The sequence below is a fragment of the Pleurodeles waltl genome, chromosome 7, assembly GCF_031143425.1.
Source record: "Pleurodeles waltl isolate 20211129_DDA chromosome 7, aPleWal1.hap1.20221129, whole genome shotgun sequence".
Classification (NCBI taxonomy): Eukaryota; Metazoa; Chordata; class Amphibia; order Caudata; family Salamandridae; genus Pleurodeles; species Pleurodeles waltl.
In genome coordinates, this window is record NC_090446.1 from 1,116,311,802 (window position 1) to 1,116,338,096 (window position 26,295).

The following is a 26,295-nucleotide window of genomic DNA, read 5'->3' on the forward strand; positions in this document are numbered from 1 at the left end:
GAGATGGGGAGCGACCCATCAGGCAAGGGTCGCTCCCCTGGGGGGGCAAATTGTATTTAGACCATTTCTGCCCCCCTGGGGGCAGATTGGCCAATTTGAACCACTAGGCACCGGGGATTTGTTTTTTGGCGCCAATGTCACGCAGGGGGAGCGACCCCGTAGGCAAGGGTCGCTCCCGGGGGGGGGGAGGGGGGGTTGGGGGGGCAAATTTATTTTAGGCCATTTCTGCCCCCCCGGGGGACAGATCGGCATATTATTAGGCCGAACTGCCCCCGGGGGGGGGGCAGAACACTCTAGGCGCCAGGGCAATTTTTTTTGTGAGTGTTTTTTTGTTGTTGTTTCTTTTTTTAGAGATGGGGAGCGACCCATCAGGCAAGGGTCGCTCCCCTGGGGGGGCAAATTGTATTTAGACCATTTCTGCCCCCCTGGGGGCAGATTGGCCAATTTTAGGTCAATCTGCCCCCAAGGGGGCAGAAACCACTAGGCACCGGGGATTTGTTTTTTGGCGCCAATGTCACGCAGGGGGAGCGACCCCGTAGGCAAGGGTCGCTCCCGGGGGGGGGATGGGGGTTGGGGGGGCAAATTTATTTTAGGCCATTTCTGCCCCCCCCGGGGGGCAGATCGGCCTATTATTAGGCCGATCTGCCCCCGGGGGGGGGGCAGAAACCTCTAGGCGCCAGGGGAATTTTTCTTTTTTTTCTTTTTTTTTTTCTTTGTTTTTTTTTTTTAGAGATGGGGAGCGACCCATCAGGCAAAAGTCGCTCCCCTGGGGGACAAATTGTATTTAGGCCATTTCTGCCCCCCTTGGGGGCAGATTGGCTGAGTTTAGGTCAACCTGCCCCCAAGGGGGCAGAAACCACTAGGCACCGGGGATTTGTTTTTTGGTGCCAATGTCACGCAGGGGGAGCGACCCCGTAGGCAAGGGTCGCTCCCGGCGGGGGAGGGTGGGGGTTGGGGGGGCAAATTTATTTTAGGGCATTTCTGCCCCCCCCCCCCTGGGGCCGGCTGAGCTACAGGCCAAACACCACAGGTAGGCACCTTGCAAAAAACACCTCTGTTTTCTGCGAAAAAATATGTTGTGTCCACGTTGTGTTTTGGGCCATTTCCTTTTGTGGGCGCTAGGCCTACCCACAGAAGTGATGTACCATTTTTATCGAGAGACTTAGGGGAACGCTGGGTGGAAGGAAATTTGTGGCTCCTCTCAGATTCCAGAACTTTCTGTCACCGAAATGAGAGGAAAAAGTGTTTTTTGGGCCAAATTTTGATGTTTGCAAAGGATTCTGGGTAACATAACCTGGTCAGAGCCCCGCAAGTCACCCCATCTTGGATTCCCCTGGGTTTCTAGTTTTCAAAAATGCACTGGTTTGCTAGGTTTCCTCAGGTGTCGGCTGAGCTACAGGCCAAAATCCACAGGTAGGCACTGCTTTTTATAAAAAAATGTGATGTGTCCACGTTGTGTTTTGGGCCCTTTCCTTTCGTGGGCGCTAGTCCTACCCACACAAGTGAGGTATCATTTTTATCGGGAGACTTGGGGGAACGCTGGGTAGAAGGAAATTTGTGGCTCCTCTCAGATTCTAGAACTTTCTGCCACAGAAATGTGAGTAACATGTGTATTTTTTGCCAAATTTTGAGGTTTGCAAAGGATTCTGGGTAACAGAACCTGGTCCGAGCCCCGCAAGTCACCCCTCCTTGGATTCCCCTAGGTCTCTAGTTTTCAGAAATGCACAGGTTTGGTAGGTTTCCCTAGGTGCCGGCTGAGCTGGAGGCCAAAATCTACAGGTAGGCACTTCGCAAAAAACACCTCTGTTTTTTCCCAAAATTCAGGATGTGTCCATGTTGCGCTTTGGGGTGTTTCCTGTCGCCGGCGCTAGGCCTACCCACGCAAGTGAGGTATCATTTTTATCGGGAGACTTGGGGGAACGCTGGGTGGAAGGAAATTTGTAGCTCCTCTCAGATTCCAGAACTTTCTGCCACAGAAATGTGAGGGACATGTGTTTTTTTAGCCAAATTTTGAGGTTTGCAAAGGATTCTGGGTAACAGAACCTGGTCCGAGCCCCGCAAGTCACCCCTCCTTGGATTCCCCTAGGTCTCTAGTGTTCAGAAATGCACAGGTTTGGTAGGTTTCCCTAGGTGCCGGCTGAGCTAGAGGCCAAAATCTACAGGTAGGCACTTCGCAAAAAACACCTCTGTTGTTTTCCAAAATTTAGGATGTGTCCACGTTGCGCTTTGGGGTGTTTCCTGTCGCCGGCGCTAGGCCTACCCACGCAAGTGAGGTATCATTTTTATCGGGAGACTTGGGGGAACGCTGGGTGGAAGGAAATTTGTAGCTCCTCTCAGATTCCAGAACTTTCTGCCACAGAAATGTGAGGGACATGTGTTTTTTTAGCCAAATTTTGAGGTTTGCAAAGGATTCTGGGTAACAGAACCTGGTCCGAGCCACACAAGTCACCCCTCCTTGGATTCCCCTAGGTCTCTAGTTTTCAGAAATGTACAGGTTTGGTAGGTTTCCCTAGGTGGCGGCTGAGCTAGAGGCCAAAATCTCCAGGTAGTCACTTTGCTAAAAACAGCTCTGTTTTCTGTGATGTGTCCACGTTGTGTTTTGGGGCATATCCTGTCGCGGGCGCTAGGCCTACCCACACAAGTGAGGTATCATTTTTATCGGGAGACGTGGGGGAACGCTGGGTGGAAGGAAATTTGTGGCTCCTCTCAGATTCCAGAACTTTCTGCCACAGAAATGTGAGGAAAATGTGTTTTTTTAGCCAAATTTTGAGATTTGCAAAGGATTCTGGGTAACAGAACCTGGTCCGAGCCCCGCAAGTCACCCTTCCTTGGATTCCCCTAGGTCTCTAGTTTTCAGAAATGCACAGGTTTGGTAGGTTTCCCTAGGTGGCGGCTGAGCTAGAGGCCAAAATCTACAGGTAGTCACTTTGCTAAAAACAGCTCTGTTTTCTGTGATATGTCCACGTTGTGTTTTGGGGCATATCCTGTCGCGGGCGCTAGGCCTACCCACACAAGTGAGGTATCATTTTTATCGGGAGACGTGGGGGAACGCTGGGTGGAAGGAAATTTGTGGCTCCTCTCAGATTCCAGAACTTTCTGCCACAGAAATGTGAGGAACATGTGTTTTTTTAGCCAAATTTTGAGGTTTGCAAAGGATTCTGGGTAACAGAACCTGGTCCGAGCCCCGCAAGTCACCCCTCCTTGGATTCCCCTAGGTCTCTAGTTTTCAGAAATGCACAGGTTTGGTAGGTTTCCCTAGGTGGCGGCTGAGCTAGAGGCCAAAATCTACAGGTAGTCACTTTGCTAAAAACAGCTCTGTTTTCTGTGATGTGTCCACGTTGTGTTTTGGGGCATATCCTGTCGCGGGTGCTAGGCCTACCCACACAAGTGAGGTATCATTTTTATCGGGAGACGTGGGGGAACGCTGGGTGGAAGGAAATTTGTGGCTCCTCTCAGATTCCAGAACTTTCTGCCACAGAAATGTGAGGAACATGTGTTTTTTTAGCCAAATTTTGAGGTTTGCAAAGGATTCTGGGTAACAGAACCTGGTCCGAGCCACACAAGTCACCCCTCCTTGGATTCCCCTAGGTCTCTAGTTTTCAGAAATGCACAGGTTTGGTAGGTTTCCCTAGGTGGCGGCTGAGCTAGAGGCCAAAATCTACAGGTAGTCACTTTGCTAAAAACAGCTCTGTTTTCTGTGATGTGTCCACGTTGTGTTTTGGGGCATATCCTGTCGCGGGTGCTAGGCCTACCCACACAAGTGAGGTACCATTTTTATCGGGAGACTTGGGGGAACATAGATTAGCAAAACAAGTACTATTGCCCCTTGTCTTTCTCTACATTTTTTCCTTCCAAATATAGGAGTGTGTGTAAAAAAGACATCTATTTGAGAAATTCCCTGTAATTCACGTGCTACTATGGTCACCCCGGAATTCAGAGATGTGCAAATAACCACTGCTCCTCAACACCTTATCCCGTGCCCTTTTTGGAAATGCAAAGGTTTTCTTGATAGCAATTTTTTACTCCTTATATTTCAGCAAATGAATTGCTGTATACCCGGTATAGAATGAAAACGCACTGCAGGGTGCAGCTCATTTATTGGCTCTGGGTTCCTCGGGTTCTTGATGAACCTACAAACCCTATATATCCTCGCAACCAGAGGAGTCCAGCAGACGTAACGGTATATTGCTTTCGATAATCTGACATTGCAGGGAAAAGTTACAGAGTAATACGTAGAGAAAAATTGATGGTTTTTTCACCTCAATTTCAATATTTTTCTTTTTCAGCTGTTATTTTCTGTAGGAAACCCTTGTAGGATCTACACAAATGACCCCTTGCTGAATTCAGAATTTTGTCTACTTTTCAGAAATGTTTAGGTTTCTGGGATCCAGCATTGGTTTCATGACCATTCCTGTCACTGACTGGAAGGAGGCTGAAAGCACAAAAAATTGCACAAATGGGGTATGCCCCAGTAAAATGCCAAAATTGTGTTGAAAAATTGGGTTTTCGGATTCAAGTCTGCCTGTTCCTGAAAGCTGGGAAGCTGCTGAGTTTAGCACCGCAGACCCTTTGTTGATGCCATTTTCAGGGGAAAAACCACAAGCCTTCTTCTGCAGCCCCTTTTTCCAATTTTTTTGAAAAAAACGAAATTTTCACTGTATTTTGGCCAATTTCTTGGCCTCCTTCAGGGGAACCCACAAAGTCTGGGTACCTTTAGAATCCCTAGGATGTTGGAAAAAAAGGACGCAAATTTGGCTTGGTTAGCTTATGTGGACAAAAAGTTATGAGGGCCTAAGCGCGAACTGCCCCAAATAGGCAAAAAAGGGCCTGGCACAGGAGGGGGAAAAGGCCTGGCAGCGAAGGGGTTAAAGGGATGCAGCAAATCTGAAAGCCTGTTTTTGAGTTATAAATTAGGTGAGGTCATGTGAGTTTTTGTGCAATGCGATCCTGTCTGTGAAGTTGATTGTAGAAAACACCTTGGCTTTGACCAAGCTAACCATAATCTCATGCAAATGGGACAAAGGTTGGTTTCTGCAACCACATGCAGATTTAATTGGTGGAAATCTATACATAGGCTAATCTCGCAATTTTTCTTTTTGGCAATCATCACCAGTGACTACCATGAAGATGCAGAGATAAGAACAATTACACCCTCTTCCAGCCATTTTTTTTCAATACAGCATCAACTTCCATGTATGCAAAAAACTGTAAATTGTATCCCTTATGTCTAATGGGCACAGCCCATTCTTCAATTTAATTATGTTCTGGAAACCTTTCAATGATTCTAATTTCTCAGTAAAGAAGGTTTAAATTCTTGCAGAATATTGTCAGGATTGATTTCCTGAAATGCTAAATACATAGGGAGCTTTACATGTTCACTAACATATGGAGATTCTGTTCAAAATAACACAATATGCTGACTCCCTGGTTGAAAACATATAATTTGGCTTGGGCTGTTCTATTTTTAAAGTTCATATTAGCACTCAGGACACCTTCAAGGCTAATTGTTTGTCCCCCATAAGCACCTGTTGTAATGCGGCTAGGGTGAAATATTTGCTTATTTGGCAGCTCATTGCATTCTTTCTTAGAGATAGTGATATGCAATCCAGTATTGACAAGAATATCCACCTTCTGCTGATTAATTTGTATAATGCACCTTGGTTGATCAATTGAAATACATTTTTCCAGGGTTGCCGCCATTAAAACAAGATCTGCCGGTTGTTCACCGATGTCAGGAATCTCATTGTCACCTTCCTTGCCTAACACACTTTGGCAAAATGGTCACTTTGTCTACATTTGTGACATTCCTTGCCAATTGTTGGACAATCAATACAGGATGCTACATGATTGCTGGATCCACAATGGTAGCATTCATTTTTGCCAGATTCTTCATGTTTAAGTGCCTGAAACCAGATTTTTCCTTTAGTCTTTGGATTTTCATTCTTGGTTTGAACACTAGTTTGCACAAAATTTACATTGTTGGCTAGTTCTTAGGTTTTTAAAAGCATTGTTATGCCTTTGGTTGGACGTTCACAACTCTAGATGGTACTAATAACACTTTGCTTTAACACAAATGGTATGCATGGCCACTGGATTACATATCATTTTATCTGTACAGTTGATTACACACATGGAGGCCAGCATTGCGTAACAATGGATCCTCCTGGTGTTTGGTGTCTATATTAAATATGTGATGTTGCATACTAATACTGAGGGCTGTGTAAAAATAGTTTTTAATTCTCTTTTTAGCTTCAGCGCATTGATCCTAGCCTCCTTCTCCTTCACGTTTCTCAACCAGTGTCACATTATCACATAATCGTCACCCTTTAGTTCCTTGGCAATTGTATAAGCGAAACTTTTTACATTGAGCACTATATACGATTCAATCAATTGCTACAAAGTGCATTTCAAAGCTTTTAATCAGTTGACTCCACCTCTCCCTCTAGGTGAATCTGGTAGTTCCAAAGAAGGTGATTGGCAATGCTACTGCATTCATCATCCCAGCCATTGTAGGTAAAGCCTTGTGGACAAATGTGAATGGGGAACACCAGTTTCTGGATAAAGTGTGGCAAAATACAGAAATCAATTGTAACGTGTTGTAAAATAGGTAGAGACCAAATAAGCTGACAAAAAGTTGAAATAAGTGATAAATGCTAATGTGCTTAGAACAGTGAACGCAATGTTCAAAACAGCTAGTAGATGTCAGTTTACCATCACATTACCGATGAGAGACTACAATAAACATTCAAGGTAGGTAAATTACTAGCGAGGCAGGAGCTTTCAATTCCAGCTCAGGGTGGATTAATATTTTTTGACCCCACTCCTTCCAACAAGGCCCAACACAGGAGCACTGAAGTGGTTAGGTAGGATTCAGCTTTACTTAGTTGTATGGTCGTTGGCGCACATGAACATGGTGTTTGGGTGGAGCAAGGAGAGTGTCAGTCTATGTCAGGGAAAAAAGGGGTGACAGGAAGGCGTGACAGGAAAGCAAGATGACTGGTGCAGCCTGGAGAGGCATAGCGTGGTGTGGCCAGCAGAGAGGGAGTGCAAGGAAGCTGATGAAATAACAGCTGAGGCAGTTAGAAAACTGACTTGACAGCAGCAATAGATAGCAAGGGAATCATACTGGCACAATAGGCAAGTATGACACAATCCTCTGCTTGTCGCCAATTGAGGCCTCCCAAGACCACAGGAACCTCAGGTAGTAACATAAAATTCAATCACTACACATCGCTTATCTTCCGTCAGAATGCCCCAATTGTCCCACTCCCCAACCATTACCCTCTACCAACATTCTCAATGCAACACAAAACAATCCCCGTGCACAGATACACGAGGAAGGGGGAGCGGAAGGGTGAAGACCAGCAGGGAGAGAACAAATGTTTATCAGTATGGAAAACATTACATTTCAACAGCTTAGGATGATATTACAGTCTCTTCAAAATGTATATGATTTTATGTGAGTGGAGAAACTGGCGCACATGTCAGATTATCTGCCTCTTTGGGCTGTCTGCCTATGTCCATCCACCTATATCAGGAAGTCTGGGGCATAGCTCCTCATGGTCTCAGTAGAGAAACAAAACCACAGAACAGGAGGTATCAGGGCAGGTGAACCTCACAGATACAGCGTACATGGTGATGCAAGGACTCCCCCAACTGAGCAATATGGTCTGGGCAACTGCGCTGAAAACATCAGACACAACAACACAATGCAAGATAGGAAAAGTCCTTTTCAATGTAGAAGTCTGGGGAACAAGAAGTCAGGGGTCATGTTTCCATTTGAACCTACATCCAGAACAAAACACCCCTGTTGAGAAAATAGAAGATCCACAAATATTGAACTGAATAGACTCTACATGCAGCTACTTACGTTACACAAAAGGGCAGAAGATCGATTACATCTATAGATGACGACATTGCCATGACTAACACAGGTGAGGCAGTGGGTTTGAATACCTGAACCACAATATAGACTGTACATGTGACATTCACACAATTTAGGCTGAAAGGTCACAAGACTCACTGTCAGGAATCCCCAAGGTGCCTCCTGTGTTATCTGTCAGCATCCCTAGGGATTAGGGTTAAATCGTATCTCTGTTCTTTGTTAAACCTTCATGTTTCTAAGCAAACATAATGTGCTGTGTTACACAATTGGTTTTATCAATGTTTGTTTTACCAATGCTTGTTTGCTAATGTGAGCAGGTGTAGACATGTGCTTCTAATTGGGTGTGGTGACTCATCCACATGTGGAAACTCAACTGCTTTCCTGATTGGCTGTAAATAGCAGAGTGAAGCATGCCTCCCTGGTTGACTTTGTTTTGCTTCCTGATCTCAGCATCTGATTTGGCAGTCCAACCCCTGCTGTCATCCTCGTATTTAGGACTTTTGAGGCAATTCTTTTCTTCGTTCCTGTACCAGCTGACAACAGGCATTCCTCAAGCACTCGGGAAAAGACTGCAGCTAAGTGACTAGTATTCTCCAGGCAGTTTGTCCTAGATCATCTGGTGTATTTCAGACCTCGTATTTTGCAGAGTGCTTATCTTGAAGCGACAAATGCATTTCTGAACATTCTACATTATTATTGTAGCTACTTGCCTAAATGTGCTTCAGGAAATCTGCTTGAGCTCAAGTACTACAAAAAGCGACAGTGCAATTTTAAAAGAGCATTTACAGGACATTTCTTTCTTTAATAGCATAACTCTTGGATTTAAATTGTGTCATTCATGCCGGTGTTTCAGGTTTGAGGAATTTGCTTTTGAAGGGTTTTTCACAAACACAGTGAAACCAAACCAAACTGTGCCACCCTAACTGTTTACACCCAGAGTGGACATTTGTATTTCTTAGATATTTTTTGTTCCTTTTAGTTTAACCCTATGCATGCAGGAAAGTTATACGTGATATAATTAATGCCCTTGTTTCTCTTTCTTGTGCATGATAAAGTGCAACCACAGTTCTAATTGTAGTGTGCAACAGTGAATCTCTGTGAAGCCAACCCTAATGTCGCAGTACTTATTGTTATGGTACTCAGTTTGGGTTTTTGGTAATGCACTGTTAGTGATTGCGACAACAGTTATTATTATCCAAGAAAAGTGCTGGAGCATCACGGTGTTCTTCTACCGCTCCGGTGCCCATATCAGAAAGAGAGATTCAGTTTCAAGTAAGTTGAGTGCACTAACTCTACTATCACTCTGTCAACAACGACCTGCCTACCCCCGAAGATACAGGGTGCTCGGCTGGACTGGCAAGACGTGGCAGTGCTTTGTCTCTTTCTCTTCCACTCTCCCTTTTCTTTTGGGACACCTACTGGGGTTTCTGTGTCCACCAGGAAGTGCCGAGAGGTGTTCCTGGAAGTCAAGGGCATTCCATCGCCCCTGCAGACAACCTACTTTTCAGGTGAGTGAACCGTCTCGACACTCACCACCATTATGGAACACCTCCATAAGGACAACCCAGACCGTACAAACTACCGATCAGAACTATTGTGGTTTGGGAAAAACATCTTCCGGTGGAGAAGCACTTCTAGATGAGTCATTATTTCAAGCTGATGTCTGCGCAAGATGCCTAGAGGCCAAGTAGTGAGAAATGAACTATACAAAAACCAAGAAACCTAACAACAGACCATAAAATGTGGCGAGGGAGGCAGGTCATGCTTAAGCTATCAATGGTATAAATCCTATGTACAAAGTTCTTTGGGCCAGCTTGAGATAGTTTATTATAACATTTATGGGTGACCTTAGAGGCCTTTTTAAGTCTCAATAAATGTTTAGCATCCATATATCCACACAGCGCATATCGTTACTTTGGCTCGGACACAGTTCCTGTGGATGAGACCTAGCGCATTGAACCTAACGCTATTCCAATGATGCATTTGTACTAATGATTGTTGAACTTCTCTCCAATTTGCAGCTACAAATGCATAGGTAACATTTAATGACTTTGAGCAATGGATGTGGATATTTTGAAGCAAACTAAGGGCCGCATTTTTCTCTTTAATACATGTACATGCAAATTCTCTTGTAAGGGTATAAATTCAGTTTTCTTGCGATCACTCCTGGATGGCTCATTTGCTTGCCCCAGGATATTGTCTGAAGGCATCCCACGTCCCACGTTCGACTTGGTCATCATGTTAGTCTTTCTTCTGCTCTCCTGCCTGACGAGGAATCGCCCTGTGACTTTTTCTCGTTAGTCTCCATTGCGCAAATGGGGATTTTAATGTCTGTCCAGGCATTGCGTCTCTGATACCTAGACCAAATGGCTTTTATATGTTTACAAAATGTTTTTCTCTGTCACAGTTGAAACACTTCTGGACTATGCCAGGGAGGGACCATTGTGGGAAAAGGACAGCAGATTAACAAAATATGCTTCCTCATTCTTGGCGTAGTCCTGAATTTTCTGTTCCCTTTCTCTTATTTGGCAGCCATTTGCTACTCCTGTTCATATTTCTTGTATCTTCTAACATTTAGTTTTTTTGGCTTGTGTTTTTTCCAAAATCAGTGCTGGCCATGGTAAATGTTTGTGGGAGTTCTGAAGGTTCCTTCAACATCTTCTTGCAGAATGAGACACAGCAGCAGCTCTGAATAACCCACAGTTTAGTCATGTTAAGTCTATGGAGCTCACAGAATGTCATGAGCTGCAGCAGTCACAAATCACGATCATCCATTGATTGACTTGCTATCCGGCATATTTGTACTGAAAGTGTAACTCTCATAATCAACTTTGTGCTGTGGATCGAAGCCTTCTAGAGGCATGCAGTGAATCCTTTTAATGATTTGGACTTGGCTTGAGGGAGTATAATCAATAGGTTCTCAGCCTCATCTTCCTGGATTGATTAACACATACATTGCGTGTTCTTCAGAGTGATTGTTGCAAGTGGCCTTCGAGTAGCTTTCATACTTGAAATATCATTTTGCTAGTATTGACTTAACATTTGTTAGTTGAACATGTCAAAAGTCAAGGCCTTATTAGAAATGGCATAGTAGTGTAGTGTTCATCATTGTAAAGTATATTTGAGTCTCGAGGCCAAACCATACTTGATATCTCAAAGTTGGAGGGAGATGTGAATAGAGAGAACTGAATGAATCTTATTTGGCACTTAAGGCCTGGTTTAGAGTTTGATGGATAGGTTATTCCATCACAAACATGATGGGATATTCCATCCGCCTAATTACAAGTGGCATAGGATAAAATGCACTTGTAATTAGGCGGACGGGATATCCGTCACATTCGTGAGTGACCCGTCCTTCAAACTCTAAATCAGGCCACATGTGTCTTGGATACTATACATAATTATAAACCGCCTCATTTAGTAGTTCATTTTTTTTCTCTCCGTATTTCTTTATTTTATTTTACTGTAAATTAGAAATCATTCCTCTATACAGTATGATAAACATTAAGCTGCAACAATACAGTGCCTATATTAGGATATTGGCATTCAATACAATACACATTATAACCAGTCTTAGTGAGCTCGGAATGAAAGGCAGTAGAATATGTACCGGTGAGGATCAATCACAGGGTAATAGTTACAATTCTGCTGAATTATATGCATATGTCACTCTATATTCAGAATAAAGAAAAAGCTAAATAAAAGCAATACAATACCAACCCCTAATAAAACTACAATAAACTGCAATGAACTGAGTAGGCGTGCTGCCAGGACATGGTAAGGGAGCGCTGAAGAGGGAACCTGAGTCGGATTTGCGCTCTACAGTCTGCGAGCAGGGCGGGGAGTGGCACCACAAATGGGGCACCACCAATGCACCAGCATATACAGGGGAAGAGAAGTGGGGGAGGGGAAAAGAAGGAGGAGGAGGAGGAGGTGGGGGAACCAACCCCACCTCACACCACATTACTTCACTCGCCGATTCAATTCGCTCTTGATCACCGCAAGCACCCCTGCACAATCAGGGGGATCAGAAGGGGGTCCAATCATAGCGTGTGATGATGTCAGTATTTGTTGTTCTGCCAGCACACCAGCACGCAGGTCCACGTGCCATCTCGAAACAGGTGGAAATATGAGGGATTTCCAACTCATTGCTAAGCGTCTTTTTGCCAGTACTAATGCTAAGTCTAAGATTTTATTCACCGATTTGTTTTTGGAGGTTCTGCGTGTTATGCCAAGTATATAGTGTGCCATATCACAGTGCGTGATCCCTCCCGTAATTTTGTTTAACGTCTTGTAGGAGGCTGGCCTGGCTTGTAGTGGGTACCAAGGGGTACTTACACCTTGCACCAGGTCCAGGTATCCCTTATTAGTGTAGAGGGGTGTCTAGCAGCTTAGGCTGATAGAAAAGGTAGCTTAGCAGAGCAGCTTAGGCTGAACTAGGAGGCGTGTAAAGCTCCTACTATACCACTGGTGTCATATGCATAATATCATAAGAAAACAGAATACACAGATATTCTAAAAATAAAGGTACTTTATTTTTATGACAATATGCCAAAAGTATCTCAGTGAGTACCCTCAGTATGAGGATAGCAAATATACACAAGATATATGTACACAATACCAAAAATATGCAGTAATAGCAATAGAAAGCAATGCAAGCAATGTACAGTCACAATAGATTGCAATGAGGGCACATAGGGATAGGGGCAACACAAACCATATACTCTAGAAGTGGAATGCGAACCACGAATGGACCCCAAACCTATGTGACCTTGTAGAGGGTCACTGGGACTGTAAGAAAACAGTGAGGGTTAGAAAAATAGCCCACCCCAAGACCCTGAAAAGTGGGTGCAAAGTGCACCTAAGTTCCCCAGAGAGCACAGAAGTCGTGATAGGGGAATTCTGCAAGGAATACCAACACCAGCAATGCAACAACGATGGATTTCCTGACGAGAGTACCTGTGGAACAAGGGGACCAAGTCCAAGAGTCACGATCAAGTCGGGAGTGGGCAGATGCCCAGGAAATGCCAGCTGTGGGTGCAAAGAAGCTGCCACCGGATGGTAGAAGCTGTGGATTCTGCAAGAACGACAAGGGCTAGAAACTTCCCCTTTGGAGGATGGATGTCCCACGTCGTGAAGAAGCTTGCAGAGGTGTTTCAGTGCAGAAAGACCGCAAACAAGCCTTGCTATCTGCAAGGGTCGTGGTTAGGGTTTTTGGATGCGGCTGTGGCCCAGGAGGGACCAGGATGTCGCCAATTGCGTGAGGAGACAGAGGGGGCGTCCAGCAAGACAAAGAACCCACTCAGAAGCAAGCAGCACCCGCAGAAGTGCCGGAACAGGCACTACGAAGTGGAGTGAACCGGAGCTCACCCGAAGTCACAAAGGAAGGTCCCACGACGCCGGAGGACAACTCAGGAGGTCGTGCACTGCAGGTTAGAGTGTCGGGGACCCAGGCTTGGCTGTGCACAAAGGAAATCCTGGAAGAGTGCACAGGAGCCGGAGCAGCTGCAAATCATGCTGTACCCAGCAATGCAGTCTAGCGTGGGGAGGCAAGGACTTACCTCCACCAAACTTGGACTGAAGAGTCACTGGACTGTGGGAGTCACTTGGACAGAGTTGCTGAGTTTAAGGGACCTCGCTCGTCGTGCTGAGAGGAGACCCAGAGGACCGGTGATGCAGTCTTTTGGTGCCTGCGGTTGCAGGGGGAAGATTCCATCGACCCACGGGAGATTTCTTCGGAGCTTCTAGTGCAGAGAGGCTGCCATCTTTGAATTTACAAATTGTATTTTCTTAAAAAAGTCGGCCCGATAAGACAATCCTCAAAAGTATACATCAGCCTTAATTCTGGGGGCCCCAAGAGGCATCCAAACGTCTACATAAAGATTGACACGTGCCACCGATTCATTACCGGACTCCTTTTACACCAGGAAACCACCTCCGCCAATTATGTATAAAATTGGTGTATTCCTGAGGGCGCCATTTGGAAGAATGTGCGAAGCATACTAATTCCTGGTGTAAAAGGTGTAAATTCAAAGATGGCAGCCGCGGGGAGTCCTACCTTTATTTCCATTTACTATACAAAGACGCCGTCAGCAGACATTCCGGTTCGCAATGCTCACACGGAAGGGCGCTCGACATAGCCGGAACGAAATTTAAATAAGGTAGGAGACCGACTTCGAGTGGTCTATGGATGTGGACTTATTCCGTGTATGCATACTTATAAAACAGCATACATATGTAGATATTTGGATGTCTTGGATGTTTAGAATTACTGGGTAGTAGGGACCATGGTTTTATTTGATTACTTTTCATAAGGTTTTGCGGGAAGAACATCATTAAAGTTTCTTGTTTGTTAAATATGTTTCAGGCTGCGTAGTGTGTGAATTATTCATACCTGTGAACGTTACAATCGGAATAGAAAGAAAAATAAGTACAGGTTAGTGATACTCTTGGGTTATTGACACAAGGAAACATATGTCGTTATTCTCATTTGACATGGTCTACTGACTTTGGGGGTCATTCCGACCCTGGCGGTCCATCCGGGGACGGAGGAAGCACCGCCAACAGGCTGGCGGTGCTTCTGGGGCAATTCTGACCGCGGCGGTAAAGCCGCGGTCAGAAAAGGGGAACCGGCGGTTTCCCGTCGGTTTTCCCCTGCCCCAGGGAATCCTCCACGGCGGCGCTGCAAGCAGCGCCGCCATGGGGATTCCGACCCCCTTCCCGCCAGCCTCTTCCTGGCGGTTTACACCGCCAGGAAGAGGCTGGCGGGAACGGGTGTCGTGGGGCCCCCTAACAGGGCCCCATTCAGATTTTCAGTGTCTGCAAAGCAGACACTGAAAATCGCGACGGGTGCCACAGCACCCGTCGCACACCAGCAACTCCGCCGGCTCCATTCGGAGCCGGCTTCATCGTTGCTGGGGCTTTCCTGCTGGGCGGGCGGACGGCCTTTTGGCGGTCGCCCGCCCGCCCAGCGGGAAAGTCAGAATGACCGCCGCGTGCGGTCTTCTGGCGGTCTCCGCCCGGCGGGCGGCGCCCGCCGCCCGCCGGGGTTGGAATGACCCCCTTTGTCTTGTTGTAGTTTTGCAGTGCTGCTGTGTACATTTGGCTAACCTAAGCCTGGAAAAGGGAAATTAATTCTTAAAGAGTACAGGAAAATAAGGTACATGATTCAAATATTTCTTTTACATCACCAAGCTCTAAATTAGAGCATTTTACTCATGGTTAGATGGAGTATTTCCTTTTCCTTGAATATATGGGGACCTGGCACATCAAATCTTATTCACCTTGTGTAATAATTAACATTAACTTGCATGAACACAGCATGCACATTACTCTTCTCTTTGGCTACCTGACAAACAATGTCTTCTTTCTGGTATTTCAAATAGTATAAAAGCCACTGGTTTAGACATATTAGATAGGTTTCGAATTATTTCGAATATATAAAGATTTGATGGCATGTTGGCTGGTGTTTTGGTGTAGTGGTTTTTCTTTATTTGCACTTTCTGTTGCTCAGATGATTTTACACGTATTTGGTGTTTGTCACCACACTAGATTTTAAAATCCACTTATTGGGTTAAGATGGAGAATGGTTGAAGTATTTATGGGAAAATAAGTTATATTAAGGATTGATACGATTTGTCTTGTCAGCCTTGATAAAGTCCCTTATGGGACGAAACACGTGTCGGCTGAATTGGATCATTAATCTGCAAATTGATCTTCTACATCGGGTTGAATTGGATCATTAATCTACAAATTGATCTTCTACATTGGAGGATAAGAACTTTCAGTGCTACAAGTCAACGATTTGGACATTATTTATTTGCTTTATAGACTTACTGGAGCATGGTGCTTTGACGTTGTAGTGAAAAACACTAGGCTTTGATTAGGCCAGAGGTTTTGGGTCAAATGTGTGTTATTTATGTTTGTATTTGACATGGTCTCGATATATATGTTCTTTTTGTTTTTTACAATTCTTCTGTTGTATATATGTATAATACATTTGTATTCTTTGTTTTAAAAGTGCAATTGTAACAGTACAGTCTTTGCTACTTTGTTGCAGTTTTTCAGGCTTCCAGAGCAGTCAGCGGTCGATTCCTTGGCAGAAGGTGAAGAGAGAGATGCAGAGGAACTCTGATGAGCTCTTGCATTCGTTATCTAAAGAATTCCCCAAAGCAGAGACCCTAAATAGCCAGAAAAGGAGGTTTGGCTACTTAGGAGAGAGGATAGGCTAGCAACACCTGTAGGAGCCTATCAGAAGGAGTCTCTGACGTCACCTGCTGGCCCTGGCCACTCAGAGCAGTCCAGTGTGCCAGCAGCACCTCTGTTTCCAAGATGGCAGAGGTCTGGAGCACACTGGAGGAGCTCTGGGCACCTCCCAAGGGAGGTGCAGGTCAGGGGAGTGGTCACTCCCCTTTCCTTTGTCCAGTTTCGCGCCAGAGCAGGGCTGGGGGATCCCTGAACTGGTGTAGACTGGCTTATGCAGAGATGGGCACCATCTGTGCCCATCAAAGCATTTCCAGAGGCTGGTGGAGGCTACTCCTCCCCAGCCCTGACACCTTTTTCCAAAGGGAGAGGGTGTAACACCCTCTCTCTGAAGAAGTCCTCCCTTCCTGGGCCAAGCCTGGCTGGACCCCAGGAGGGCAGAAACCCGTCTGAGGGGTTGGCAGCAGCAGCAGCTGCAGTGAAACCCCGGGAAAGGTAGTTTGGCAGTACCCGGGTCTGTGCTAGAGACTCGGGGGATCATGGAATTGTCTCCCTAATGCCAGAATGGCATTGGGGTGACAATTCCATGATCTTAGACATGTTACATAGCCATGTTCGGAGTTACCATTGTGACGCTACACATATGTTGTGATATATGTATAGTGCACGCGTGTAATGGTGTCCCGCACTCACAAAGTCCGGGGAATTTGCCCTGAACAATGTGGGGGCACCTTGGCTAGTGCCAGTGTGCCCACACACTAAGTAACTTAGCACCCAACCTTTACCAGGTAAAGGTTAGACATATATGTGACTTATAAGTTACTTAAGTGCAGTGGTACATGGCTGTGAAATAACGTGGACGTTATTTCACTCAGGCTGCAATGGCAGGCCTGTGTAAGAATTGTCAGAGCTCCCTATGGGTGGCAAAAGAAATGCTGCAGCCCATAGGGATCTCCTGGAACCCCAATACCCTGGGTACCTCAGTACGATATACTAGGGAATTGTAAGGGTGTTCCAGTATGCCAATGTAAATTGGTGAAATTGGTCACTAGCCTGTTAGTGACAATTTGGAAAGAAATGAGAGAGCATAACCACTGAGGTTCTGGATAGCAGAGCCTCAGTGAGACAGTTAGTTATAACACAGGTAACACATACAGGGCACACTTATGAGCACTGGGGCCTTGGCTGGCAGGGTCCCAGTGACACATACAACTAAAACAACATATATACAGTGAAATATGGGGGTAACATGCCAGGCAAGATGGTACTTTCCTACACGTCTCAGTTATGGTTAACCAATATTGAACTGCATGGGGGCAGGACCACGCCGCATGTAAGAAATCAGCAGCTCCACTGTGGCATCTCGGACACTCATCCTGTGTGGATGGGTAAATCCTCGCCAGTCTCGCAGGACCAAGGTAGGTGTGATGTAAATATATGAACTGGATAAGTTTATAGCGGGCATTCATTGATATAACTTTAGGAGCTGCGAGGGCCTGTTACCATTGGGCATCTGTAAGTGCAATGTGCAATGCTTCCCCCCAGTATGTCGGGAGTGATGCAAGGGGAGTATTTTTATCTATGCGTAGCTCATTTTATATATTTGTGATCACCTTATTTGTATTCCCCATGAGTCAGAAGTGTTTGGAGCAGGACCGATGTGACAGGTTCACTGGGCAAAGTGCCCCAGTGGATTGCCGCTAGTCGGGTTAGAGCAGCATAGGTAGGAAAGGATCCAGGAGGAAGACTGAAATCGTCCACTAAGTTAGTGAATGGAATCACCACGTGGTCTTCAAAGAGGTCGCCCCATTCCACTATTCCCGCCTCCTCCCAGCAGTGGGCGCTGTTTTGTGTAGGGTAGGAACTTAGCCCGGCAATGTCCACAGTGGGAGCTGCGACGCGTATGGAGTGACCCGGCCCGACCCACATGTGTACCTGAGCCAAAATTTCTTGGCGTTTCTCATCAATAAGTTGCTATCTGCAACTGGAATACCGGAGTTAGGAGACAGCAACCATTTTAGCAGTCCAATTGTACCTCCTTGTTTGACCGTGGCACTTAATTCATGCAAAGTATGACCTGCTAGCCAACGCATAGCCCATTGGAGCTGAGCCGCTGCATAATAGTGCCCCATATCAATGCTGTGAGGAAAGAACGCATCTCCACAAACCACTTATTCGGAAGGAAGAATGGGAGAGCCGAGAAGTGGTATAATAATCTTGGGAGCACCAGCATCTTAGCGATAGCCAATCTGCCCAGGGGAGAAAGCGAGAGGGAAGACCAAAATGGCAACGAAGACCTCGCTCCCGACAGAACGCCACCTATATTTGCATCTAGTTAATCTTTTACCTCGTGGAAGAATCTTGACCCCGAGATATTTAATGGTATCACATGCCCACGACAGGGAGGTATTAGGTAACTGGTCGCATTGAGCCATGGTCAGCAGCATAAGAGGGACCAAACAGGACTTCGTCCAATTTACCTTGAGGCTGGATGCCTTGCCAAACTCCTGCAGCACTGCCAGCAATTGGGGCAAGGCCGCCACAGGATTACGCAGGTATGTTAGAGCGTCGTCCACGTAAAGCAACACAACGTGCCACACCCCTCCCATATATAGTCCACATTCAGGCGCTCTCAGTCTCAGGGCTTGCGCCAAGGGCTCCATGGCTAATGCAAAAAGAAGTGGTGCCAGGGGGCATCCCTGGCGTGTCCCACGAGCAATCATTAAGGGCTTGGAGATCACTGCACCCATCCTCACCCGGGCTATAGGTGATTGATATCATAGATTTATCCATTTCAGGAAGTTGGGACCAAAGCCCAGCTGTTGTAGAACCCGCATCAGGTAAGTGTGTCAAATGCTTTTTCTATATCTAATGAAGCCACTGCAGATTTGTTTCTCTCCTCGCCTGCCCAGTCCATAAGAGAGAACAATATACGGAGGTTAAGAAAAGTGCTTCTGCCCGGGATGAATCCATTTTGGTCAGAGTGAACCAAACCTGTGATTACGGGCAAAAGTCTGTCCGCCAACATACGACTTAATAACTTATAGTCGGTGTTTAATAATGATAGCAGACGGTATGATCCCAGTCGTAAAGGGTCTCTGCCTGGTTTAGGGAGGACCACTAATGTCGCCTCCCTCAGGGAAGACTGAAGGGCTCCTTCATCGTATGCTGCATTGTACATTGCCAGCATTTTAGGGGCCAACGTTGCCTGATATGCAGCATAAAATTCAATCGGCCATCCGTCCGTGCCAGGGGTCTTCCCCCGTGCCATACTTTTTATAGCCCCCTCGAGCTCTGTAAGCTGTAGGGGAGCTTACAATGACTCCCTTTCTGCAGGAGACAATCTGGGCAAGTAGAGGGGGTTCAGAAATCTTTCCGGCTCAACACGGTCCCCCCGTGTTGATGTTGCATATAGTGTGGAGTAATATTCAAAGAATGCCGTATTCATTTCTTCCTGTGTGCTTAGCATTTGGTTATTCCCACCCCACAGCACAGTAATTGGTAATTGGGCGTGCTTTGTGCGAAGCAGCCAGGCTAATAATTTGCCCGCCTTGCCCCCCCGAAGCATCATTTACTAGTTCATATATTTCAAGTAGCTCTCTTACTTATGGCCCGTGATCCCTCATGTCATTGTACAAATGCTTTATTTATATCAAGAAGTATTTTTTGTTGAGTGGCTCACACTGTATAAAAGGTGAGATTAACTCTGTTCCACAGTATTTTCTTATAGAGATTTATTTTAATTTGTAAAAAATTTCTTTTACATTTGCATGATTCCCAATACATATCTCTCTACGTATTTCTGAGGAAACCCATATTCTTGAAAAATTCCTTCTGCTGGAAAAATATAAACGAATATTGAGGTATGTTATATTTTGGAAAAGAAGCATGTGGTTACATGAAAAGAATTAGGTTTTGTTTGTGCTCATACATATTCTGCTTGGTAATATATTTTCAATAAGCAGAAACTATTGATTAAAAAATAACTGATATGTAAATAGGACACTCCATTGCTGGTATATTTTTTTGCGAATTAAACGTCTGTTGATTGTTTACATACGGTGCCGTTCCTGCCTCATATTCTTCAATAAACGGATATGGGATTCTGCTGCTTTACGCCATGAATGTGTTAAACTCTCAAACCCGTGGGCTTTCCTTTTCAAAAGTGGAACTAGTAGAGTAGTTAAAAACCATAAGTGAATCAGTGGTGCTGAAACAACTTTCAGAGTTGCGGTGCTGCTATTAAACCAAAATCAACTCGATTGTGAAAAATCCAAGCATCATACAATAATAAGTGTAACAAATGTGTCATGTAGCACGAGAGTGGTAATGGTAAGGATTGTAGCTGGTGGTGCATTTTAGAGCACTAGTGAGGTAGTGCACTGTTGTTTGCAGACCATACATTTTAATTACATTAGAAATCTCCACTAAACTTGCATAGAATTAGTTTTGCTAGTTAGAATATATAGCACAAATTGAATATTGTGTCAAGTGCTTTGATTGCTTTGATCCTATTAAAAATGTTGGGCCTGATTACGATTTTGGCTGTGCCAATACAGCAGGGGTGAAATGGCCGTCAAGCCCCTGGCCTCGCCCCTGTCATATTACAATGTTTCCACCTGGCTGACCAGTGTAAATGTTGCATTATGACGTTTCCACTGGTCAGCCCGGTAGAGACAGTGCAGCGGCATTGGCCTCTGCTCCCCTAGCAAGCCAATGTTGCTGCACACATTACCCTAGAAATGTGCATTGTGTGCAATAGCTGACAGTGTGCATTCTGAGGGTGCTGGCAGGGGGCCCTGCACTGCCAACAACATGATTGTAGGCAGTGCAGAGGCCCCCCCTTGGCCCCAGCACTAGCTTTCTGACAGCCTTTTCATGGCAGGGACCCCACCAAGAAAAGGCTGACATAAAGTGAAGTTGTGATCAGCACTGCGGTGGCGAATTCAGCACCGCTGTGGCTGACCGTTACTTAGACTGCTGCCAACCCATCAAGATCACTGAATCTGGAGGAAGTGGTGGTCTCCTGGCGGTCCAACCACCAGGATTATAATCTAGCTGTCGACCGCCAGGAGTGCAGCGGTCTGACCACCACTGTGACATTTGCGGTCCACGGACCGCCAAACTTGTTATGAGGCCCTTTGTTTCCATCACACTTCAGGATCACAAAAAAGTGCTTAACTTATGCTTTCCTAATTGCTGGTATAATTTGAAATATGTGTATAGTTCATGTAACAGCATTTAAGTATTATGTAGTCGGGAAAAACTGACATTGGGCAACCTTTCCATTTGTTTCCTGTACTTCAGCAGGATTCTCATCTAGATCACTTTGCAGTCAGAGAAATACAAGCAAACACCAGTTTCAGAATAAGCAGCAATTAGTCGTTAGACATAGCTGATACTTGACCTTTGTCTTTGAATGTGCAACAAATGGGGCAAGATAAATTCAAAATAGAAAGTAATATTTATTGCTCATTCGTTGTCTGAACTTAAGCTTATTACTGGGGGTGCTGCAGCACTTCCAGCACCCCGCTTCCACTGCCAAGGAAGGGTACTGCGTTCCAAATCACCTTTTTCATTGTTCTGCTTTATTCTTTGAAGAAATGTATGGATTTTAGTATATGTTTTAGGTCAAGCATTGTATAAAGTAGTTTATTTGGAACGCAAAAGCATTGGTACTTGTAGTTTTTTCATCACAGAAAACACAAAAGTTTTTCCATCTCTTTCAACACATTTGGCCCTAAGGAGTTCCAATGTTCTGGTCAGAATGCTCTTTGGAGATGTATTACCTGTATGCTGCAGTCACATAGGATCTTGTGTATTTTCTCAGAAATTTGATCTCACATTTATGAGGTTGCGTGATTATTAACTAGCCAATGATTTACCAGGTTAGATGTTGTACTGCAGTTCAAAATCATTGACACATGCTCCCAATATGTGTTTTAAATTTTCCTGGAATTTGGCCAACATATGTTTTGGCCACAGTGCATTTTATTAGATAGCTTACTGCGTCTGAATTTCCGAATTACATATCACATGAGTCCTAATAGTGAGGCGCACCCCTGTTATCCTATGATTTCTAGGAGTTTCTTTTCATGCAACTCTGGCATGGGTATGTACCAGAGTCTGCTGGTATTTCTAGGTATAGTTTGGATATTATATCTCCCTTTATTAACTGGTCCCGTAAATACTGTTTCTGTGTGTCTACAAACAGTGTTTTGTGACTTGCAGTAATACTCGTTTGTGGATCACTCTGCAATATTTTCCAGTTTTTGTACTGTAAATTTCTTTATTTGAGGAGTTTGTGCCATGTTTAGTAAAATACATTTCAGCCTGCCTTCATTGATTTTATGATTAGATTGGAATGCATTGTTGTGGGTTATTGGTGCTATTCTTTATTGGCATCCATGTGAAGTTGTTGCAGTGTATCCTCACAAGTGGGTTTTTTAAACATTTCCATAAGAAACAATTCAGCAAACTCTTTGGAGTAGACTGTATAGCAGGTTTTTAATCAAAGAGTTAAGGCGATGGTTTTTGGCTAATAGCATATTTTCTCTCTCTGTCTCTTTGACAAAAGTATCCACTTGAAGGTGTTGATTTTGTTGTAATATTTAAATATCTAAGAACATCACACTAGGCTTTACAGTTGTGATAGTGAGTTTCATAGAGTGATTCGTTGTTGCTGGAAATTCGGTAAATACTTGAAGCTCACTTTTTCAGTCCACATTGCAAATATGTTGCCTAAGTATCACCAGCAATTTTTGTTGATGTGTTCTTAAAAAACAAAAACGAAAAAAAAAAAAAAAAAAATATATATATATATATATATATATATATATATATATATATATATATATATTTGTATGAGGGTGTATGAGGGGTGAAAACAATGAAGCTTGTAGGGGGTCAACATATTGAGAAAATCACCAGCAGTATCAAACTGTCCAAATTTTTTCCATTGTCTTAATTATTCTGTGAGTCATTGCTAATCTGGTTATTTTTGAGTGTGATAGATTGCTCTCTGAATGTTCCTGATAGCCAAGGAATTACACATTTCCTTCATCTACTTAGACAGGAAAGAGATGCCCTGGTCTCTTAATGCTGCTCTAGGAATCTTAAGTTGCATAGCAAAGTCAGTATTTACATTCCTGGATCTTGGCTATGTTTGTGCTACTCAGAAGGATGAGCTCTGGAAGTAAAATCCATTGTCTTCTTCTGTTTGTTTTCTTGGAAAGAAATTTCTCAGGCATGGAATCCGCACATCCCAATATGTAAGGAGCTGACTGTCTGTTATGAGTGTAGCTTTTAAGGGGCCTAGGAGTTCCCTCCCTGGGTCAGTCAAACGGCACGGAAAGCACACTTTAGAATAAGCTGGTACTTGGAGATAAATACCAGGCCAGAGAGATCTGAATAATATTTACTCCAAAAAGTTCTTCAACAAACGACATTGGACACATTCTAGTACCTGAATTAAAAATATAGTTGGGACCATAAATTGCGTTTCATGGCCACTTTGTGAAGCACAGTCTCTTTACACAAGCCCAACTAAGGATTGTCCGATGTCAGATACCTTTTTTCTTCTTTGAGGTAGAATTGTTTGGGGTAGATGCTTGCCATTGCATTACTTAGACGTTTCTGTACTCAACAAGTCCGAATTCCATTCTGAGTGAGGTTCATTTTCAGTCTGTTTTCTTGATTTATTTATATTTGGATTTTGCATTTTTTTCCCGGGGAATATTCTTCATAGCTAAACAAATGGGGTCTCTTTCCATCACATTGTTATTGTGTAGAGCTTGTCTTAGTCAAACATTCTTAGAATAAGAAATATCAGCTACCAAGAGCACTTCGGGGTGGAGGGGGGGGGAGTTAATTTAGATCAACACAGTTGCTTTGACATATATGTGAGCAAGTCCTGACTTTGTGACTACCAATTACCTTAACCATAGCACTGTGGTCCATGAGATTCCTGTCTAGAAGCTAATTTAAACCTCCCATGCCACCTCTAATTTCTTCAAAGTTTAGTGATGACTGTGGATGATCAACCCTTGTGGTTTTACCCACCTAACTGTTTCCAAATTAAAGTGGGTATGATAGAATGGGGTATTTGACATTTTCTACTACTTTAGTTGAAGTTAAATTTTTTTAATTTAGTAGAACCCTTTGTTAATGATGCCCAAATGGTTGTAGGGATCCAGTTAGTGTTCCGGGGATGAGGTATATGTAAGTATCGTCATTATTTTGGATAAAGCTGTAAATCAGGTAATAGACTTTTGTCACAGTACTGAATTTTATAAAGCTGAACCCACTGAGGAGGCTGTGGATCTCTCTGATTTGTATTAGGTTCATGAACGCCCTTTTATGGTGAATTGTTGATGGGGTATTGCATGTAGTTCAGGTGCGCGAGGTTCAAAAATGTGCTTCAAACATGGTACTTCATACTTCACTGCACAGAAGCCTAAGGTGTTGTAGTGTGTAGTGAATACATACATACTTATTTAGAAGTGATAATCTGTATCATGGAATTAAGTGGATGAAAAGAGGCAAGTTGCTCATGCTCACTGGAATTCCAAGTAATTGCAATTCTTCTGAATCTTGCAGAAATCGAGTTCCAGAGCTTGACTGTTGGACAGGGATTTTATCACAGTAATACTTTTTTTGTGGAATCGTTACATTCTAAAGTTTTTCATAACAAAACATTATACAATAGAGCTCATCATGAAAGGCGAACCTTTATGGGATGTCTTCTTCACTTTTTATACATAGAGTGTCTACTAACATCAACAGCTATTGGGGGGCTACGTATTGATCCGACAGATACTGAAATACAGAGATTGGTGTCCATACATCGACTGAAATGTTTTTTGTACTGTGGCCAGTTGGAAAGCAGTTGGTCTATTTTTTCACTCAGAATGCCCAGCTTGGTATATGTTTATGCAAAATATTTAAAACAAACAATGAAAGTGATTTATACCTAACACCGAGAAAGCTCAGGGGCTATAGTGGCCTGAACAAAACATTTTTTTAGCAAAAACATCTATGGCTATTTTCCTCATGTTTATGTAAAGAGCATCTTATTTTCAGATTAAGAATTATTAAAATATAACACTGTCTACAAAAAAACAAGGTGTTTAAAATATTATTCTTAACCATGTGAGTGCATCTAGTTCCTACTTTTCAGAAAATTGAGTTTGATGTAGGATAAAACATATTCCTAGAGCTACTTGATCACAGTGGCCAAGTCTCTGAAAACCTTCAGGAGTTTCATATGGGATAATGATTGCTCTTCTTCTGTAGGAAGGTATATTCTGTGGTTGGTTAAATGTAGCTTCAGAAGGAGATTCATTTGGGATAATCATACACATATATACAAAGACTGCATTGAAATCCTAGAGCATGTGCTTAAAACAACCTAAGCATATAGGACAACTCCTACACAGTAAATCATTAAACAGCTGTGAAAGTGGAAACATTGTTTATTATTAGTATTATAAAACTATTAAAATAAAACTACACTACACTAACTAGCCTATCTAAGCTATGACTAAACTAGCCTTTGCTAACCAACCTACACTCCCGCAAAACTACAGTCACTTAACTCTATCTTAACCTACCTAACCTTAACTTACACTACTCTACCCACATACTACAACAGGCATGTTAAACATCAACCCTCACCCACACATTACAAACATAAACTACACCTATACACAAACTAGATAATCTTTAAAGCTGAGCTGGTGATGTGCCCGGAACTGCCACTGCTCTTTCTCCATGTTGCACGTCCACATTAGCTGGTGCTTCCCCTGGGTGGTGTTTGTTGCCCCTGAGTTCCAGACTTTCAGGTCATGGCTCCCTTCCCTTCCATGTATAATCTTCCCATGCACCTGTAAGCCCTGGCAACGTGGCTGATGTGGCAGTACCGCTCAAATCTGATCAGCAGTCATTTTGTCCGATGGAGAGGAAGGAAATATGCACCAACCAAAGGTGAACTTGTAAATGTTGTCATCAGTAATAGCCTTAATTTTTGAAAACATCACTTGTGGAATGTCTGGCCAAAATAACATTTAGTGAATGAAAAAGTGACCAATCTTCATAAGAAGCACATATTGTTTCATAATGTAACAGTACTAACATACTCAAGTGCTAGCATTGTAGGTATATGAAATGGCAGTGTCCCCACAAATAAATGTATAACCATGATAATACTG